Source organism: Mobula birostris, chromosome 1, assembly GCF_030028105.1.
Source record: "Mobula birostris isolate sMobBir1 chromosome 1, sMobBir1.hap1, whole genome shotgun sequence".
NCBI classification, from domain to species: Eukaryota; Metazoa; Chordata; class Chondrichthyes; order Myliobatiformes; family Myliobatidae; genus Mobula; species Mobula birostris.
The window spans coordinates 228,514,310-228,537,585 of record NC_092370.1 but is presented as its reverse complement, the minus strand read 5'-3'; the positions used below and the strand labels follow the sequence as shown (position 1 = coordinate 228,537,585).

The window sequence follows — 23,276 nt, the reverse complement described above, 5'->3', positions numbered from 1 at the left end:
CTGGGAGCAATTCAGAAGGCACAGGATAGATACATCCCAAAGAAGTAGTAGTATTCTAAAGGCAGGATGACAAGGGAAGTCAAAACCGACATAAAAGGAAATGAGAGAGCATATAATAGAGCAAAAATGAGTTGGAAATTACAGGATTGGGAAACTTTTAAAAACCAACAGAAGGCAACTAAAAAAGTCACTGGGGGTGGGGGGGGAGAGATGAAATATGAAGGTAAGTTAGCCGAGATTATCAAAGAGTATACCAATAGTTTTTTCAGATATATAAAGCCCCCTCCTTTACTCTCCGTATACCCATGACTGTGTCGTCACCCACAGCTCCAATCTGCTAATTAAATTTGCTGATGATACTACACTGATTGGCCTAATCTCAAATAGTAATGAGGCAGCCTACAGAGAGGAAGTCATCACCCTGACACAGTGGTGCTAAGAAAACAACCTCTCCCTCAATGTCGCAAAAACAAAGGAGCTGTTTGTGGACTACAGGAGGAATGGAGACAGGCTAGCCCCTATTGACATCAATGGATCTGGGGTTGAGAGAATGAACACCTTTAAATTCCTCGGCATACACATCACTGAGGATCTCACATGGTCTGTACATACCAGCTGTGTGGTAAAAAAAAAACAGCACCTCTTTCACCTTAGACGGTTGAAGAAGTTTGATATGGGCCCCCAGATTCTAAGAACTTTCTACAGGGGCACAATTGAGAACATCCTGACTGGCTGCATCACTGCCTGGTATGGAAACTGTACTTCCCTAAACCGCAGGACCTTGCAGAGAGTGGTGCGGACAGCCCAGCGCATCTGTAGATGTGAACTTCCCACGATTCAGGACATTTACAAAGACAGGTGTGTAAAAAAGGCCTGAAGGATCGTTGGGGACCCGAGCCACCCCAACCACAAACTGTTCCAGCTGCTACCATCCGGGAAATGGTACCGCAGCATAATTCATGCTGACACAACTGTATTTCTATGTTATATTGTTGCACATACTATTTATTATAAGTTACTATAAATTGCACATTGCATATTTAGATAGAGACATAACGTAAAGATTTTTAGTCCTCGTGTATATGAAGGAGCAAGTAATAAAGTCAACTCAATTCAATAAAGAGTAAAAGAGAGGCGAGTATTGACATTGGACCACTGGAAAATTATGCTGGAGAGGAAGGAATAGGGGACAAGGAAGGACATTATACTGTTGCATATTTAACTATATGTCATATATGCACTTTATGTTATTTGTGCATCTACAGAGTATTTTTAAATTATCTGTTAATTATTATTATGTTAATTTTATTTTATGTGCTGTCTGAGATATACCAGTACTGTGCTTTGCACGTTGGTCCCAGAGGAACGCAGTTTCGTTTAGTGACACACGTGTATGTGAGTGACAATAAACTTGAACTTAATTTCTTCTCACTTCAGTCCCAAATGGCAATTTTTTTTTATTTTGAGACTGTTCTAGGCATTGCACCTGCCATCCAACCTGTTATCTCCAGTATCATGAACCTTCACTGTGTTTCATCAACTGCTTCATCCCAAAGTCTTTAATTTTCAAATAAAACACTAAACAAATCACACTGGCTGAACAGCACCAGATCAGAAACCATTAGTATGGCTTTCTGGGGAGAACACAGCGATGGGTGAAATTGGAACTGCTCTGCTGCATGCCACATTTTAAATTAGGTCAATTTTTAATTTTGAATTTTACATGCATACATTTTTGCTAACCAAATTTGTTAAGGGTTCTGGGGCAAAAAGCAGGTATATGCAGTTAGGTCAAATATCATGCGTGATCCTGTTAACAGTTTAACAATAACTGTCAATATCTCTGGGGACCGAACCTGGACAACCATATTGATGCAGCTATAAAGAAGGCAAGACAGCAGCTATATTTCATTAGGACTTTGAGAAGATTTGGTTTGTCACCTAAAACATTCGAAAACTTCTACAAATGTACTGTGAAGAGCACTCTGACTGGCTGCATCACAGTCTAGTAAGGCAAGTTACAGAAAGTTGTAAAATTAGTCTGCTTCATCATGGGTATTAGTCCCCATAGATCCTCAGGGAGCAGTGTCTCAGAAAGGTAGCATCCATTATTAAGGACCTACACCACCCAGGACATGCCCTCTTCTCATTGTTATCATCAGAAAGGAGGTACAGAAACCTGAAGGAACTCAGCAATTCTAGAACAGCTTCTTCCTCTCTGCCATCCAATTTCTAAATGGGCATTGAACCTATGAACTCACTACTTTTTTTTATTTCTGTTTTTGCACTACTTATTTTAGCGTAACTAGTTATTATACATAGACACACTTACTGTAATTCGGTTATTTTCTATATTTATCATGTATTGCATTGCACTGATGCTGCAAAGTTAACAACTTTCATGACATATGCTGGAGATATTAAACTTGATTCTCAATGACTCACTTTTCTTGCTTTAAGGGTCAGTTCAAAGAGACAGTGGGCAATAATTCAGCAACAGTCCACCACTAACACATTTACATGGAGTGCTGACACAAGAAAGCAACACCCACCACCTAGGCCATACTCCCTTTGAGCAGTAGGTTCAGGAGCCTTAGGTCCCACACCACCAGGTTCAGGAAAAGTTATTACCCTACACCAGACAACCCCCAATAGGCGGACCGCGGGCCAGGTCCAGACCATGAGAACCAAATGTCTGGACCACACCGACCCATTGGCACTTGGTGAACGCCCTGTCATAACATGTAAATAAAGTGCGCACTGCTCTAATTTATTTTAACCTCATCCCACACCGCACACTTGACTTACGCCCCCGTAGAGCGCGCAATGCCAAGTTGATTAAAACGTGAGCAATTGATATGGTTGGCAAAGTTTTAAGTCATGATGAGAAAACCAAGAAAACGGTTGCAGAGGTATTAAAGACGGTGCCATTGGCAGCTAACACGGCAACAAGAAGAGTAGAAGTTTTAGCGGAGGAGTGTTTTTCCAATCTACTCACCGATTTGGAGAAAGCAGAAACCATATCACTAGCCATAGACTCGTCCTGTGACCGAACCGATATGGAAGAGCTACCTGTGTTCGCAAGATTTTTTGATGGGAAGACCTTTCAGGAAGAGATACTTTGTTTGCTTCCTCTGCCTGGGCGCACAACTGGGGAAATAATTTTTAACGAATTGACACAGTTCTTTGAGAAGAATGGCTTGGATATGAACAAAATTGTGTCCGTTGTCACCGATGGGGCTCCGTCGATGGTGGGACAACACAAGGGCTTGGTAAACAGGTTTGCCGCTGTTAACCCAGCACTCTCAGCATTTCATTGCATTATTCACAAATCAGTGTTGTGCGCTAAACTGTATGGAGAAATGAAAGGGGCGTTGGATACTGTGACGAGACTGGTAAATTTTGTTCGTGAGAGTTCTAGTCTGCAACATCGCCTTTTCAGAGCATTGCTGGAGGAAATGTCAGCAGAACACAAAGATCTTTTGCTGCAGAATGATATTCGCTGGCTGAGCAAAGGCTGTGTATTGGAGAGGGTGTGCAACCTGCGCGATGAGCTTATGTCATTTTTATCCAGACTGCAGAGCCAAAAAGCCCAAGGATTTAAGAGGTTTTTAGATGACAACAAGGTAATGGCACATGTTCTTTTTTTTATGTAACATCATGTCTCATCTAAATCAACTTAATCTGCAATTACAAGGCAACAACCACAATGTTGCGGACATGTACGAGGCGATTGAAGCTTTCCCGTCAAAGCTGAACCTTTTGGAGAGAGACATTCACAGGAGAAAGTTGCACTTTCCACGTCTGCGGGAGCATTGCGAGAAGAACGAAGTGCAGGAGGATCCAGTGATGAAGGATTTCGTAACGAGCCTGGCAAAAAACTTCAGGGAACAATTTGAAAGCTCCCCTAAACTCTCAGGTGACATCCTCCTCTTCCTGAGACAGCCATTTTCCATTTCGGCTGATGGCCAGTGGACTGCAGAGGCCAAAAGGCTGGTGCCTTCCACAGATGAGGCAACTCTTCAGATGGAGGTCTTGGAAATGGGAACATCTGATTTGCTCAAAGCACAACACAAGGATGTTGGGGTGAGTGACTTTTGGATCAACGAGGTTCCCCAAGCTCAATTCAAAAACACGAGAGCTATTGCAATGCTCCTACTCACACTGTTCCCCTCCACATACATATGTGAGTCATCATTTTCTTCAATAAACTCTATCAAGAACCAGGACAGAAACAGACTCTCCAATGCACAGGTTGGCCAGTGCCTCAGGATTGCCACAACAGAATACAGGCCCGACATCAGAAGGATTGCCTCATCCCGTCGCTGTCACTTCTCTCACTGTGAATCAATTTATTCTTGCCCATTTGTCAATCTTATTGTGGTATAATAATACTACAACAATAATACTGATAACTTCATTTATAGTTACACTTCATACTTCAAATGCTACATAGATTAATTAAAAATAACAAATAGATTAAATGAGAGAACAGAAACAGTGGAAAAGGCAGTACTACTAAAACTCTGTGGAAGAGAAGTGGCGAAGACTACCATGTTGAGTGAGTGTGTGTGTGTGTGTGTGTATTTAAGTCCCAGATGAGTTCTCAATGTGACAGCTGACAGTTCTGATAGCTACAGTCAAAATTAAATGGTTGATTTTGGATTTATTTCGTTTCAAGAGTGCATTTTTTTTTCTTGTGTGACCCACAACACAGGCTTTGAGAATCCCAGGCCTAAATTATTACTACTACCACTACTACTACTACTAATAATAATAATAATAGTAACAGCAGCAACAACATCTGTCCATAAAGCAACTTACTGGCGCAATGAAAAAAATCCCTGGACGTTTTGGCCCTTGGCTTGGCATGCTTGACATAATTTGGCCCTTGTGGAAAATTAATTGGGGAACCCTGCCCTACACCCATCAGACTCCTGAACAAGCATTGATAATTTCACTCACCACAGCCCTGAACTGATTCCACAACCTCATTTTCAAAGACTTTACAACTTACATTCTCAGTACAGATTTTTTTTAAATTTGCACATTTTGTCTTCTTTTCAGAATCAGTTAATATCAGTAACATGTTGTGAAATTTATTCTTTTGCACATTGGTTGTTTGTCAGTCTTCAATTATGCACAGTTTTTCATAAAATTCTATATTTTTCTTTATTTTCCTGCAAATGTCTGCAAGAAAATGAATCTCAAGCTAGTATATGGTACTTAAATACTGTAATAAATTTACTTTGACTGAATAGTCAGAAACAGCATAAGTAATGAAGTAGAAAGAGCAACAGATCAGAAGACTCAGCAAAGGCAATTTAATCCTTTTCACGTGACAGGAAGCAAGCTCACTTAGTCATTCATGCCTTTGCCAAATACAAGGTTCAAGTATTCCAATACTCTTCAGGCCAAGCTCCCAAAGTACTGACTGTAAACTTCTCATCATTTTGCCCAATTCAAATAACAAAATTCCAACTAGTCCACCAATACTTTCTAGAATCAAGCTTTTTTTTCCCCTTTTCTGAACTGCTATCCTCAGAAATTCCTCCACTCCTATACTTATAGCCTCAGCACTCCCAACTTTCATTAGCCCAACCCTACAATGCTTTTTAAATCTTACCAAAAAATTGAATTGTGATGGAAAGGTATGACTTCATAATAAAAGACCCATCATTACTGCTATAATGTTATTCTAATTTCATTACCTAAAATTATAAATTACTCTTCCAACCACAGATTTAAAAAAGCACTTACTAAAGTATACTGCACCTGGAATTTTTATACTTACAGTTATGTTAAAGGTTTATAGCAGAATTAATATCCATTCTACGCAGCAAAAACATTAAATAAGCTATTGAACAAGTCTCTGCTGAATAACTAATGCTCTGGAATTGCATGCGAGGCTGCATAATGGTGAATAACGGCATATTTTAATAAACTACACACTATTGTAAAAAATTTATCACAGCAGCATTGGGGATTCAGTTCAGTACTTAAAAGGAATTTTGCAATTTTCTTCAGAAGACATTGTATTTAATGTCATACATATTTGAAGTGCATTCTACACTGTCACAAGCTTTCATAAAGTTTTTTGTCAGTTTATAAAGTATTCCCACAGTTGCTTAAAGACTGATTAAATGAAATGCACAAAATGAATTTTATTTTGGTGCATTAAGATGCTGGAATAAATCACCAGAAATCTAAGAGCTATTATCATCAATGAAGAAAAACTGACCCCTGGTGGTTACTCAATGTAGAAGCAACTAGTTCAACAAAACACAAATCCTAAAAACTAATTCAGATAAAAGATACTGAGCAAAACAGTTAACATAAAACATAAAGCCAATCTTAATAAAAACTGAACACCAATATTAGTAAAAACTGATGAGACGGTCAGGAGATACTTGCCACAAAGTTTCCACATGCTGCATCAATTAGAATAAAATTGACACAATGATCAAAGATTAAAAACTTTTTCAAAAGCAATGAGCCACAAATGCTGTAAATATGAAGTAAAACGTAAAGGCGCTGAAGAGGGAGAACCGGCAGCAACATCAGAATGAGAAACCAATTTAACACTTCTAGTTAAAGAACTTCCTTCAGAATTTATTTTACTGATATTTTGTGATAATAGTTTCATAACTACGCAATGATTATCAGGAATTCAGCTGGAAAAGAACACTGAGGAATGGCAAAAGGAGTTTAATTCTGATAAATGCACGGTATTTCATTTTAGGAATTCAAATGAGAGTAGGACTTTTAGTGAACAGTAGGGCCCTAGAGAGTGTTGTTGATCAGAGATGCCTAGGAGTACTAGTACATGGTTCTCTGAAAGCAGTAGGTAAGGCAACAAGGAAGGCTTTGGCATTTATTAGTCAGAGCATCGTGTATAGAAGTTGGGATGTTATGCTGCAGTTGTACAAGTCATTAGTGAGACTCAGTTATGGTCACCCTACTATAGGAAAGATGTCATTAAACTGGACAAAGTGCAGAAGAGAATTACAAGGAATTGATGGGACTTCAAAGTTCAAAGTACAATTTATTAACAGAGTGCATACATGTCACCACATACAACCCTGAGATTCTTTTTCCTGCGGGCATACCCAGCTATGAGAGGCATAGATAGGGTGCATTCGCAGAGTCTTTTTCCCAGGGTTGGAAACCAAGAACAAGAGGTCATTTTCTCAGTGAATACGATTAAATATTCCAGTTTCAGCCTGTTACAGCTAAAATGCACAACTGCTTCTAAGGTCAGTACAGTCAACAAAGATGTCTTAATGCGTATAAACGAACTATCGCCGCTTAAAACCGACGGAAACAACACCATCTGTGGTCGGAAGTGCCCACGGAGGACACTTCAGAGGAAGCGTGGGCGAAGATCAGGGCTACAGGTGTGATTAAGAAGACGGGGTTTTAAAATCCCTATGCTGACTATCTTGCTGGCGAACGTGCAATCTCTGGTGAATAAAATCGATGATCTCAGAGCCAAGGTGCTGAATCAGAGGGACATTAGGACCATGTGTGTCCTTTATTTCATGGAATCCTGGTTAACCTCTTCCGTACCGGATGCAGCGATTCAGATCGACGGGTTTACTACACACCATCAGGATAGATTTATAGAGTCTCTCAAAAAGAGAGGTGGAGGAGTATGCCTCATGATCAACTCTTCTTGGTGCACAAATATATCAGTGCTGTCCCAATTCTGTTCACCAGGCCTGGAATATCTAGCAGTAAAGTGTCATCCTTTTAACCTACCATGGGAGTTCTCTAGGGTCATTCTGGTAGCAGTTTACATTCCACCTCAGGCCAATGTCAATTAGGCTTTAGATGATCTGAGCAATGAGATCAACATGCACGAAACAGCGCACCCTAACGCCTTCACCATTGTTTTGGGAGATTTTAACCAGGCCAGTCTGGAAAAAAATCACTAAGCAATTACCATCAACAGATCACTTGCAATACCAGAGGAAACAACACACTGGACCATTGCTACACCACCATCAAGAATGCTATTCCACGCCCTCACTTCGGGAAATCTGATCACCTGGCTGAACTCCTACTGCTTGAGTATAGACAGAGACTGAAGACTGCAGCACCAGTAGTGTGGACCAAGGAGGTTTGGACAAGGGGAGCACAGAAGCACCTACAGGACTGCTTTGAATCGGTGGATTGGACTGTATTCAGGGATTCATCTTTGAATCTGGATGAGTAAACTGCAATTGTTACCAACTTCATTAAAATCTGTGTGGATGAGTGTGTGCCCACAAAGACTTACTAACATTCCCAAACCAAAAGCCGTGTTAGAACCAGGAGGTACATCGCCTGCTGAAGGCTAGATCTGTGGCATTCAAGTCTGGCAACCCAGGCCTGTACCAGAAAACCAGGTATGTTTTGCGGAGGACTACTTCAAGGGTGAAGAGACAATTTCGAATGAGGTTGGAGGTGATATCAGATGCACGGCAACTCTGGCAGGGACTGCAAGACGTCACTTCCTACAAAGCAAAACCCAATAGTATGAATGGCGCGATGCCTCAGTACCAGATGAACTGAAGGCCTTCTATACACACTTTGAAAGGGAGAGCACAACTAAAGCTGTGAAGATCCCTGCTGCACCTGAGGACCCTGTGACCTCCATCTCAGAGGCCGATGTTAGACTGTTTTTAAAGAGAGTGAACCCTCGCAAGGCAGAAGGTCCTGAAAGGCTCTGAAAACCTGTGCCAACCAACTAGCAGGAGCATTCAAGGACATTTTTAACCTCTCACTGCTACGGGCAGAAGATCCCACTTGTTCAAAAAGGCAACAATTATACCAGTGCCTAAGAAAAATAATGTGGTCTGTCTTTATGACTATTGCATGGTAGCACTCACATCGACAGTGATGAAATGCTTTGAGAGGTTAGTTATGACTAGACTGAACTCCTGCCTCAGTAAGGACCTGGACCCAATGCAATTTGCCTATCGCCACAATAGGTCAATGGCAGATGCAATTTCAACAGCTCTCCACACGGCTTTGGACCACCTGGACAACACAAACACCTCTGTCAGGATGCCGTTCATCAACTATAGCTCAGCATTTAATACCATCATTCCCACAATCCTGTCTGAGAAGTTGCAGAACCTGGGCCTCTGTACCTCCCTCTGCAATTGGATCCTCGACTTCCTAACCGGAAGACCACAGTCTGGGCAGATTGGTGATAACATATCCTCCTCGCTGACGATCAACATTGGTGCACCTCAAGGGTGTGTACTTAGCCCACTGCTCTATTCCCTGTATATACATGACTGCGTGGCTAGGCATAGCTCAAATACCACCTATAAATTTGCTGACGATACAGCCATTGTTGATAGAATCTCAGGTGGTGACGAGAGGGCGTACAAGAGTGAGATATGCCAACTAGTGGAATGGTGCTGCAGCAACAACCTGGCATTCAATGTTAGTAAGACGAAAGAGTTGATAGTGGACTTCAGGAAGGGCAAGACGAAGGAACACATACCAATCCCCATAGAGGGATCAGAAGTGGAGAGAGTGAGCAGCTTCAAATTCCTGGGTGTCAAGATCTCTGAGGATCTAACCTGGTCCCACCATATCGATGTAGTTATAAAGAAGGCAAAACAGCGGCTATACTTTATTAGGAGTTTGAAGAGATTTGGTATGTCAACAAATACACTCAAAAACTTCTATAGTTGTATCGTGGAGAGCATTCTGACAGGCTGCATCACTGTCTGGTATGGAGGGGCTACTGCACAGGACCGAAAGAAACTGCAGAAGGTTGTAAATCTAGTCAGCTCCATCTTGGGCACTAGCCTACAAAGTACCCAGGATATCTTTAGGGAGCAGTGTCTCAGAAAGTCAGCATCCATTATTAAGGACCTCCAGCACCCAGGGCATGCCCTTTTCTCACTGTTACCATCAGGTAGGAGATACAGAATCTCAAGGCACATACTCAGCAATTCAAGACAGCTTCCTCCCGTCTGCCATCCGATTCCTAAATGGACATTGAAGCTTTGGACACTACCTCACTTTTTTTAATATACAGTATTTCTCTTTTTGCACTTTTTTTAAAATCTATTCAATATATATAATTGATATACTTGGTTATTTATTATTATGTTTTATTTAATTTATTTTTTCCTGTCTCTGCTAGATTATGTATTGCATTGAACTGCTGCTGCTAAGTTAACAAATTTCATATCACATGCCGATGATAATAAACCTGATTCTGATTTGCAGGCTTAAGGGTGAGAGAGGAAAAGACTGAAAAGGAAACTGAGGAGAGCTTTTACACCAAAGGATGGTCAGTATAAGGATGTGCTGCCAGAGTTGAGACAGGTACATTAACAACATTCAAAAGGAATTTAAGCAGGTTCATGTATAGGAATGATTTAAGAGAAATATAGGCCAAGCGAGGTTACTTGACACAATAGAATCAATGAAAAACCACGCAGGACAGAGACAGGACAACCAGTGTGCAAAAAACAACAAACTTTGCAAGTACTAAAAGAAATTGATGATGATGATGATGATGAAAATAATAATAATAATAAATACGCCATTAATATCAAGAACACGAGTTGTTGACTCCCAAAAAGTGAGTCCATGGGTATGGAATCAGTTCAATATTGGGTTGAATGAAGTTATCCCCTCGGGTTCAAGAGCCTGATGGTTGAGGGGTAAAAATTGTTTCTAACCTGGTGGTATGGGTCTTGAGACTCACGTACCTACTTCCTGATGGCAGCAGTGAGAAGAGAGTGTGACCTGGGTGGTGAGGGTACTTGAGGATGGATGCTGCTTTCCTGCAACAGCACTCCCTGTAAATCTGCTCAGTGGTGGGGAGGGCTTTACCTGTGATGGACTGGGCCATATCCACTACTTTTTAATCAGCTTTTACATACAAGGGAATTGGTGCACCCATACCAGGCCATGATGCAACCAGTCAGTACACTCTCCACCATGGATCTATAGAAGTTTGTCAAAGTTTTAGATAATAATGTAATCTGCATAAATCTCTACGAAAATAGAGGCACTGCCATGTTTTCTTTGTAATGGCAGTTACAAGCTGGACCCAGGACAGGTCCTCAGAAATGATACACCAAGGGATTTAAAGTTGCTGACACTCCCTACCTCTGATTCCCTGATGAGGACTAGCTCATGGACCTCTGGTTTCCTCCTCCTGTAGTCAATAATCAGCTCTTTGGTTTTGCTGACATTGAGTGAAACATTGTTGTGGCACAATGCAGCCAGATTCTCAATCTCCATCCTGTATGCTGATTTGTCACCATCTTTCATTTGGTCCACAGTAGTGGTGTCATCAGCAAACTTGAAAATAGCATTGCAGCTGTGCTTCACCTCACAGTCATAATTTGTTTATTTTACTTAGTGTATTTAGAGACACAGTGTGGACCAGGCCCTTCAGGCCGTTTGTGCCACACTGTCCAGCAACCCACCAATTTAACCCTAGCCTAATCACGGGAAAATTTACAATGACAAATTAACTTACTAACCAGTACGTTTCTGTACTGTGGGAAGAAACCGAAGTACTCAGAGGCACACACTAGAAGGCAAGTACAAACTTGCTTAGAGGATGTCAGAATTGAACTCTGAATTCTGCGCCCGCCACCCCCCCCCCACCCCGAGTAGTAACGTGTTGTGCTAACCACTGGGCTACCATCACGGCCCAAGTATAAACAAGTAGAGCGGGGGACTAAGCACACATCTGTGGTGCATTTGTGCTGATGGTGATTGTGGAGGAGGTGTTGTTGCCAATCCCAACTGACTGGGGTCTGCAAGTGAGGAAATCGTAGATTCAGTTGCACAAGAAAGTATTGATGCCGGGTCTTGGAGCTTATTGATTAGTTTTGTGAGAATGATAGTGTTGAATGCAGAGCTGGAATCAATGAAGAGAATCCTGATGTATCTTCACTATCCAGATGTTTCAGGTGTTTGCAGCTAATAATTAGGTGTTTGCATCTAATAACTGCAAATACCTCCTCCTCTGTAATACGTATAGGGACAATGACCTCAATGGGGCTTTGTCTCACTTTTATAGACTCTGTGTTTGTCTCCTGAGTTAGTACAGATACAAAAAAAGATCCATTTCTCTCCCTTCTCTTTTGGCTCCACGCATAGGTTATCATCCTGATCTTCCAGAGGACCAACTTTGTCCAATGCAATCCTTTTGCTCTTAACATGTCTATAGAATCTCTTTGGATTCTCCTTCACTTTGTCTGCAAGGACAACCTCATGCCTTCTTTCAGCCCTCCTGATTTCTTTCTTAAGTGTTCTCTTGGAGGAGGTGGTGTTTGCTGTCTCGAGGCAAATTAGGGTGGATAAATCGACAAGACCTGACACGGTTACTTAAATCATCCTTGGCGACAGGTAGGGTACTGGAGGATTGGAGAATAGCTAATATTGTTCTGCTGTTTAAGAAAGGCACTAAAAATAAACCAGGAAATTATAGGCCAGTGAACCTGATATTAATAATGGGAAAGCTAATGGTAGGTATTCTAAGGGACTGGATATATGAGTATTTGGATCAGCAGGGACTGATTAGAGATAGTCAAGATAGCTTTGTGTGTGGTGGGTCATGTTTAACCAAAATTATTGAGTTTTTCAAGGATGTTACCAGGAAAGTTGATGAAAGCAAAGCAGTGGATGTTGTCTACATGGACTTCAGCAAGGCATTTGACAAGGTCCCACATGGGAGAATGGTCAAGAAGGTTCAATTACGTGGTGCTCAAGATGAGTAGTAAATTGGATTAAACATTGGCTTTGTTGGAGAAGCCAGAGAATGGTAGTAGATGGTTGCCTCTCTGACTGGAGACTTGTGACTAGTGGAGTGCCACAGGGGTAGGTGCTGGGTCCGTTGTTGTTTGTGATCTATATCAACAATCTGGATGATAATGTGGTTAACTGGATCATCAAATTTGCGACTGACACCAAGACTGGGGTGTAGTGGACAGCAAGGAAGACTATCAGAGCTTGCAGCGGGATCTGGACAAATGGGCTGAAAAATGGCAGATAAAATTTAATGCAAACAATTGCTAGATGTAGCACTTCAGTAAACCAACCAGGGTAGGTCTTACACAGTGAACGGTAAGGCAATAAAGGAATGTGGTAGAACAAAGGGATCGAGGAATACAGCTCCATAATGCATTGAAAGTGGCGGCATAGATAGATAAGGTCGTAAAGAAAACTTGTGGCACATTGCCATTCATCAATCAAAGTATGGAGTACAGGAGTTTGAATGTTATGTTGAAGTTGTACAAGACATTGGTGACGCCTAACTTAGAGTGGAGTATTACCTGCAGTTTTGGTCACCTACCTACAGGAAAGATACAAATAGGATTGAAAGAGTACAGAGAAAATTTGCAAGGATGTTGCTGGGACTGGAAGACCCAAGTTACAAGGAAAGATTGATTGGGTTAGGACTTCATTTCTTTGAATGTAAAAGATTGAGGGGAGGGAAACAAAATTATGAGGGGTACAGATAGGGTAAATGCAAGCACACTTTTTCCACTGAGGTTGGATAGGACCACAACTAGAGGTCATGGGTTAAGGCTGAAAGGTGAAATGTTTTAAGGGGAACATGAGGGGAAATATCTTTAGTTGGAAGGTTGTGAGAGCAAGGAACTAGCTGCTGACTTAACTGGTGCATCCAAGCTTGATTTCAATGGTTAAGATACGCTTGAATAGGTACCTGGATGGGAAGGGTATGGAGTGCTATAGTACGGACGCAGGTCGATGGGAGTAGGCAGTTTAAAAGGTTCAACATAGATTAGATGTGCCAAAGGGCCTGTTTCTGCACTGTACTTTTCAATGACTCTATATACTGACCACCCTTTCAATGAAAAAGCTGCCTTCAGCTTTCCTTTCAACAGATTAAAAATTTAAGTTGTTCCACAATACTAAATGGCAGAAGTTGTTCCTCACACCAAATACAGTATATGATGCAGTGTCTAAATCACTAATAGTTTTAAGCTTTTCTGTCAAATGGGTTTAGTAAATCTCTTGAAGATTTTGCTCTGGGATTGTTCCTCAAGTTTTACACTTATACAAATGTCTACTCCCCTAATGCAAACAAACCATCAATTTCCCCCTATTCTTTTCAGGAAAATGAATATAATGTGCAAATGACATGTGTAACACATCATGTTATAATCATACTGCTACCTGTTTTAAGAAAATTGATTAATTAGAAATACTCTTTTAATTTCATTGGCTATCCCTTTAGAATAACCACAGCAAGATATCCACATTATAGAGTCATGGAGCACATAAACGGACCCTTCAGCCCATCATATTAATATTGGTCTTTTTGCCCATCTATCCACATCAGAACCATATCCTTGCAGAAAATAATAGAAGCATTTACCTCCAATTACCTAGATGCGGAGGTTTTTGACTTTCAATTACCAGTCACTTTCACTTGATAGCAAAAAGCTTATGCCACCCAATACAACCTCTCCAAGAGTAAAATTAGTAAATAAAAACAAAAGTCAAAGACTTGGATTGACATAACACCTTTCATGTCCTCTTCAGTACACTTCAGAGTATTTTACAGCCAGTGGAGCATCTCTAAAGTGAATCAAATTGAGATTCATTTTATTTATCATATGTACAGTACATCGAAGCATACAGTGCATATGTCATCTGTGTTAACAACTAACACAACCTATGCACCAACCCTATGAACCTGAAAAAAACAATTAAATCTAAGCCACATCCTTAACGGAGACTGCAGCATGGCGCCATCTTGTCAGTTGCAACTTTGGCAGCTAATTTGCACACAGCAGAATTTGCAGAAACAGCAACATTCATCCACTTTGCCAAAATAAACAAAACAGTATTCATTAAAATTGAGGTTTAATGACATCAATGTACATAAGGAGCTGGAAGTCCTTACGCAGGAGTCACTGAAATTTAACATGTAGCAGCAACAAGCAATGAGGATGACATACAGTACGTTGTACTCAAATCTTCTTACAAGAACAGCCAAGAGGAGAGATGGTGAAACCACATCTAGAATATTGTGTATAGGTCTCCCTGCCCAAAGGAAGATAGAGAGAGTGCAGCAAAGATCTCCATTGGGCACACCTACAAAGAGCATTGCCAATAGAAAGCAGAATCCATCATCAAAAACCCCCACCAGCCAGGCCATGCTCTCTTTTTGTTGCTACCATCGGGAAAGAGGTACAAACAAAATTCTGGAGGAACTCAGCAAGACAGGCAACATCTATAGAAAAGAATAAGCAGTCAATGTTTTGGGCAGAGATCCTCTTCGGGTCTGAGACGGAAGGGGGAAGATGCCAGAATAAAAAGGTGGAGGGGGGAGGGGAAAGACAGTAGCTTCCCCTTCATTCTCAGTCCTGAAGAAGGATCTTAGTCCGAAACTTCAACTGTTTCTTTTCCAAAAATGCTGCCTGACCTACAGAGGTTCTCCAGCATTTTGTGTGATGCTTTGGATTTCCAGCATCTGCAGACTTTCTGTTATTTAGGAAGGAGGTACAGGAGCCTTAGATCCCACACCACTGGATTCAGGAACAGTTATTATCCTTCAACCATCAGGCCCCTTAACCAACACAGATAACTTCACTCACCTCACACTGAACTGATGCCACAACCTATGGACTCACTACAACTCATGTTCTCAATATTATTTACTATATTTTTTTTTGTATTTGCACAATTTGTCTTCAATTGCACATAGGCTGTCTGTCTTTGTGTGAAGTTTTTCATTGATTCCATTGTATCTACTGTGAATGCCCGCAAGAAAATGAATTTCAGGGTAGTATATAGTGACCTAAACATACTTTGATAATAAATTACTTTAAACTTTGACTGATTCTGGGATGTTGGATATTGTTACACAAAGAAAGTTTAAGCTAACTAGGCCAAAACTCCAGCAATTTTTGTACCTTCTGCAAACTTATTAATCAGTCCACTTGCATTTTTGTCCAAATCATTTATATATCGCAAACAATCGAGGTCTTAGAACTGACCCCCACCACTGGCCACAAGCCTCCACCACTGCCCTGTCTTCTATGACCAAGACAACATCCACTGCCCTACCCTTATCACCTCCTCAAAACAGTTTATTATTTATTTTATTGAGATACAGCATGGAATAGGCCTTTCCAGCCCTTCAAGCCATGCCACCTAGCAACCCCCAATTTAATCTTAGCCTAATCATGGGGCAACTTACAATGACCAATTCACCTATTAACCAGTACGTCTTTGGACTGTGGGAGGAAACTAGAGCACCTAGAGGAAGCCCATACATTCCACAGGTACACGTATAGACCCATTTCAGATGACATTGGATTTCAGAGTTCAATTCCAACTCCAACGTAGTAGCATCGCGCAAACGGCTACACTGACCTATCCAGCACAAAACCATGGTGACTATCCCAAATATGTTTATGTTTTCCCAATTGTGTGTAAATCCTATCCCCAATGATTTCCCTACCACTGGTGTAGGCTCACTGGCCTATAATTTTCCTAGTTCATCCCTCATGTCCTTCTTAACTAATGGAACAGCATTAGCTCTTCTCCAGTCTTCTGAGACCTCACTAGTGGCTAAAGCAGTTCTGAAGACTTCTGTCAGAAACCTCCAGAAATCTGCCAGATGGTCTGCCAGAAATCTACTCTCTTGCCTCTGGAAAAAAAAAACCTGAGATAGATCCTGTCAAATCCCAGGGAATTGCCCACTTTAATGTTCTTCAAAAGAACATTATGTTCCTCAAGGACCCAAAGCCAACTCCTTCCTGGTATCAGCATGCATTTCAGCACAAAACAGGATATTATGACAACACAGAATAACAGGATAACATAGAAAATAAATTGTCACTTCTTGTAAAAACAAGACATCACATTAAGGTATTTCTACCTATTTCTCTCAATTACGCATCTTTAGAGAACGATACCTGGAACCAATCTACAAAAGGGAAATATAATGCAGGGAAATAAAATAATGCAGAACAGTATAGGCCCTTCAACCTATGATGCTGTACTAGTCTTTCAACTACTCTAAGATCATTCTAACCCTTCCCTCCTGCATAACCCTCAATTTTTCTTTCATGCATGAGCCTATCAAAGAGTTTCTTTAAAGTTCCCAAAGTTTCTGCCTCTACTACCACTCTGGCAGGACATTCCAAACACCTACCACTTTGTGTAAAAACCTACCTCTGATACTTCCCCTAAACTTTTCTCTAAACACCCTCAAAATTGTACCCGGTTGTATTAGCTAGTTCTGCCTAAAGAAAAAGTCTTTGGCTGTCCAATATCTCTACACACCTCTATCATTTCACTTCTCATCCTCCTCTCCATAGAGAAAAGCCCTGCCTTATTTACCCTATCCTCATAAGATATGCTCTCTAATCCAGGCAGCACATTGTATTGTTAAGGCTTAATCTTTGGGCTTGTCAAATGCCTTCACTACCACTGCGGCCTTGAGCACATCAGAACTAGCTGCTGAAGCTTTGATTACTACTGTGAGAATACGATACAGCAACAATGAGAATGCAAGATTATGGAATACACTAGTGAGAACATGAAAGTTGGGTGAACACTGGGGTGGGACTCATGAAGAGTGGTGACAAATGATGACTGGTTCCGGTTCAGTGGTTTGAGCTGGTGCTAACATATTGGTCCAGTTACTACGGTGAAGCGAGAACAAATATAAAGTATTGAAGGGGGGGGGGGAATCTCAAGAGCAGTTCTTCAAGGCCTCACCGAGGGGTTGATCACAAACAGCGTTGCGGATCACAGAATGGGAGGCATGCGGCAGTGGGGGAGTACCCATGCATATTTTAATGCTTGCTCTGTTCTGTTCTAATAAACATAATTATAAGTAGATAATTGGGGTTTGTGTCTTTCTGCCTACCTGGACCTAATTCATAAGACCATAAGACAAAGGAGCAGAAGTCAGCCATTTGACCCATCGAGTCTGCTCCGCCATTTTATCATGAGCTGATCCATTCTCCCATTTAGTCCCACTCCCCCGCCTTCTCACCATAACCTTTGATGCCCTGGCTACTCAGATACCTATCAATCTCTGCCTTAAATACACCCAATGACTTGGCCTCCATTGCTGCCCGTGGCAACAACTTCCATAGGTACACCACCCTCTGACTAAAAACATTTCTTCGCATTTCTGATCTGAATGGGCGCCCTTCAATCCTTAAGTCATGCCCTCTCGTACTAGACTCCCCCATCATGGGAAACAACTTTGCCACATCCGCTCTGTCCATACCTTTCAACATTCGAAATGTTCCTGTGAGGTCTCCCCTCATTCTTCTAAACTCCAAGGAATACAGTCCAAGAGCGGACAAACGTTGCTCATATGTTAACCCTCTCATTCCCGGAATCATTTTAGTGAATCTTCTCTGTACCTCTCCAACGTCAGCACATCCTTTCTTAAATAAGGAGACCAAAACTGCCCACAGTACTCCAAGTCAGGTCTCACCAGCACTTTATAGAGCCTCAACATCACATCCCTGCTCCTATACTCTATTCCTCTAGAAATGAATGCCAACATTGCATTCGCCTTCTTCACCACCAACTCAACCTGAAGGTTAACCTTAAGGGTATCCCATATGAGGACTCCCAAGTCCCGTTGCATCTCAAAACTTTGAATTCTTTCCCCATTTAAATAATAGTCTGCCCGTTTATTTCTTCTGCCAAAGTGCATAACCATACACTTTCCAACATTGTATTTCATTTGCCACTTCTTTGCCCATTCTTCCAATCTATCCAAGTCTCTCTGCAGAATCTCCATTTCCTCAGCACTACCGGCCCCTCCACCTATCTTCATATCGTCAGCAAACTTAGCCACAAAGCCATCTATTCCATAATCCAAATCGTTGATGCACAATGTAAAAAGAAGTGGCCCCCAACACTGACCCCTGTGGAACACCACTGGTAACCAGCAGCCAACCAGAATAGGATCCCTTTATTCCCACTCTTTGTTTCCTGCCAATCAGCCAACACTCTATCTACATATGTAACTTTCCCATAATTCCATGGGCTCTTATCTTGTGGTATGTGTGGCACCTTGTCAAAGGCCTTCTGAAAATCCAAATATACAACATCCACTTCATCTCCCCTGTCTAGCCTACTTGTAATTTCCTCAAAAAATTGTAATAGGTTTGTCAGGCAGGATTTTCCTTTAAGGAATCCATGCTGAGTTCTGCCTATCTTGTCATATGCCTCCAGGTACTCTGTAACTTCATCCTTGACAATCGACTCCCCAACAACTTCCCAACCATCGATGTCAAGCTGACAGGTCTATAATTTCCTTTTTGCTTCCTTGCCCCCTTCTTAAATAGCGGAGTGACATTTGCAATCTTCCAGTCCTCCAGAACCATGCCAGGATCTATCGACTTTTGAAAGATCATCGCTAATGCCTCCGCAATCTCCACAGCTACTTCCTTCAGAACACGAGGGTGCATTCCATCTGGTCCAGGAGATTTATCTACCTTTAGACTATTCAGCTTCCTGAGTACTTTCTCTGTCGTAATTGTGACTGCGCACACTTCTCTTCCCTGTCACCCTTGAGTGTCTAGTATACTGCTGATGTCTTCCTCAGTGAAGACTGATGCAAAATACTCGTTCAGTTCCTCTGCCATCTCCTTATCGCCCATTACAATTTCTCCAGCATCATTTTCTATCAGTCCTATGTCTACTCTCACCTGTCTTTTGCTCTTTATATACTTGAAAAAGCTTTTAGTATCCTCTTTGATATTATCTGCTAGCTTCCTTTCATAGTTAATCTTTTCCCTCTTAATGACCTTCTTAGGTTCCTTTTATAAGCTTTTAAAAACTTCCCAATCCTCTGTCTTCCCACTAATTTTTGCTTCCTTGTATGCCCTCTCCTTTGCTTTAATTTTGGCTTTGACTTCTCTTGTCAACCATGGTTGTATCCTTTTTCCATTCGAAAATTTCTTCTTTTTGGAATATACCTGTCTTGCACCTTCCTCACTTCCGCATAAACTCCAGCCACTGCTCCTCTGCCGTCCTTCCCACCAATGTCCCTTTCCAGTCAACTTTGGCCAGTTCCTCTCTCATGCCACTGTAATTTCCTTTACTCCACTGAAATACCAACACATCAGATTTTGGCTTCCCTTTTTCAAATTTCACAGTCAACTCAATCATGTTATGATCACTGTCTCCTAAGGGTTCCTTCATCTCAATCTCTCTAATCACCTCTGGTTCATTACACAATACACAATCCAGTACAGCCGATCCCCTAGTGGGCTCAACAACAAGTTGTTCTAAAAAGCCATCTCGCAGACATTCTACAAATTCTCTCTCTTGAGATCCAGTGCCAACCTGATTTTCCCAATCCACTCGCATGTTAAAATCCCCCACAATTATCATAACACTGCCCTTTTGACAAGACTTTTCTATTTCCTGTTGTAATTTGTAGTCCACATCAATGCAGCTGTTTGGAGGCCTATAAATAACTGCCATCAGGGTCCTTTTACCCTTGCAATTCCTTAGCTCAACCCATAAAGATTCTGCACCTTCCGATCCTATATCACCTCTTTCTAATGATTTAATATCATTTCTTACCAGTAAAGCCACGCCTCCCCCTCTGCCTACCTTCCTATCCTTGCGATACACTGTGTATCCTTGGACGTTCAGCTCCCAGAGACATGCATCCTTTAGCCACGTCTCAGTGATGGCCACAATATCATACCTGCCAATCTGTAGCTGTATGACAAGATCATCCACTTTATTCCTTATGCTGCGTGCATTTAAGTATAACACCTTAAGACCAGTATTTGCTACTTTTCGCTTTGATTTCACTGCAACTTTATTGCACTGCAACTCATCCCAACAGCTACAAATTTGCCCCATCACCTGCCTGTCTTTCCTGACATCATTACTGTCATAGTCATACTTTATTGATCCTGGGGGAAATTGGTTTTCGTTACAGTTGCACCATAAATAATAAATAGTAATAGAACCATAAATAGTTAAATAGTAATACGAAAATTATGCCAGTAAATTATGAAATAAGTCCAGGACCAGCCTATCGGCTCAGGGTGTCTGACCCTCCAAGGGAGGAGTTGTAAAGTTTGATGGCCACAGGCATGAATGACTTCATATGATGCTCTGTGCTGCATCTCGGTGGAATGAGTCTCTGGCTGAATGTACTCCTGTGCCCACCCAGTACATTATGTAGTGGATGGGAGACATTGTCCAAGACGGCATGCAACTTAGACAGCATCCTCTTTTCAGACGCCACCGTGAGAGAGTCCAGTTCCATCCCCACAACATCACTGGCCTTACGGATGAGTTTGTTGATTCTGTTGGTGTCTGCCACCCTCAGCCTGCTGCCCCAGCACACAACAGCAAACATGATAGCACTGGCCACCACAGACTCATAGAACACTATTGCTCACTATCTTAGATTTATTTCTGTCTTCCCCTTCCTCCACTCTATCATTCCAGTTCCCATCCCCCTGTCAAATTAGTTTAAACCCTCTCTAACAGCTCTATTAAACTTTCCCACCAGGATATTGGTCCCCTTAGGGTTCAGGTGTAACCTGTCCTTTTTGAATAGGTCATACTTCCCCCAGAAGAGATCCCAATTATCCAAGAATCTGAAGCCCTGCCCCCTGCACCAGTCTCTCAGTCACGCATTCATCTGCCTGATCCTGCTATTCTTGCCCTCGCTAGCACGTGGCACAGGTAGCAATCCCGAGATTACTACCCTGGAGGTCCTGCTTCTCAGCTTCCTTCCTAACTCCCAGAAATCTCTCTTCAGGACCTCCTCCTTTGTCCTATCTATGTCACTGGTACCAACATGTACCAAGACAACTGGCTGCTCACCCTCCCCCTTCAGAATATTCTGGACCCGATCCGAGACATCCCGTACCCTGGCACCTGGGAGGCAACACACCATGCAGGTATCTCCATCAGGCTCACAGGATCTCCTGTCCGTTCCCCTGACTATGGAATCCCCTATGACTACCGCATTCCTCTTCTCCCTCCTTCTCTCCTGCACAACAGCGCCAGGCTCAGTGCCAGAGACCCGGTCACCGTGGGCGTCCCCAGTCAGGTCATCCCCCTCAACAGCATCTAGAACAAGATATTTGTTGCTGAGGGGGACAGCCACAGGTGTGCTCTCCACTATCTGGGCATTTCCCTTCCCTCTGTTGACAGTGACCCAGTTTTCTGACCGCTGTAGCCTAAGGATGACTACCTCCCTGTAGCTCCTGTCTATCACCTCTTCACTTTCCCTGATAAGCAGTAGATCATCAAGCTGCAGCTCCAAATCCCTAACACTGTCTCTGAGGAGCTGCATCTCGGTGCACCTGGCGCAGGTGTGGCCATCAGGAACCTCTTGGTAAAAAGTAACATTCTCTCTAAAGCTTCCGTATCCTTCTGATAATGAGGTAACCAGAACTGAACGCAATATTCCAAATGTGGTCTAACCAGAGCTCTATGAAGCTGCAACATTACCTTGTGGCTCTTGAATTCAATCTCCCGACTAATGAAGGCCAACATATCATACACCTTCTTAACCAACCTATCAACTAGCAATTTTTTTTTATCTATATGCCTAACCAAGAGTCTCTTACATCTTTGAGAAAACTATTGACGTGAACCTCAAGATCCCTCTGCTCCTTCATAGTTAAGAATATTGCCATTAACCCTGCATTATGCCTTTTGTGGGAACGTGGCCAAGTGGTTAAGGCGTTCGTCTAGTGATCTCAAGGTTGCTAGTTCAAGCCTCAACTGTGGCAGCGTGTTTGTGTCCTTGAGCAAGGCACTTAATTACACATTGCTCTAGTGTCTGTGCGAGGAGTGGCGCCCCACACAGACTTCAATCTGCACCTTGTAAGGCATGAAAATGCCCAACGCAGGCCTCTCATGGTCTGAGTCGACGTTCCCTCCCTCTCTATACCTTTAAGTTCAACTTTCCAAAATGAATCATTTCACATCTTTCTGGCTGGAAGGTTGGCAACCCAATCTTCTTGTCCATAAAGCCAATGGAATGAAAAGCAGGTGCTGTGCAAAATAGGTGACATATTCAGGAACACCAGATTTATCACTGTCAAAATATCATCATCAGCTGTTTAAGTGATTTTTTAAATCACTTAATATACAAATACAAACATGCAGAGTGAAAAGATTCATTCTTATCCCTTATTATACACATTCAATCTTTGAATTTCTCCCCCATCCCCCAAGTATTGCAGAGAAAATACTAAATTTTTCAAGAAATCAAAGTAATTAGCAGGTCTTTCAATACAAGCTTC

General features: G+C 41.9%; 1 protein-coding gene across 6 annotated transcripts in view; it reads right to left on the bottom strand.

Moving 5' to 3' along the window:
- Nucleotides 1–23,276, bottom strand: part of LOC140205546 (centrosomal protein of 128 kDa) — a 642,143-nt gene that overhangs the window by 558,759 nt on the left and 60,108 nt on the right. The gene's annotated exons all lie outside the window — the stretch shown is intronic.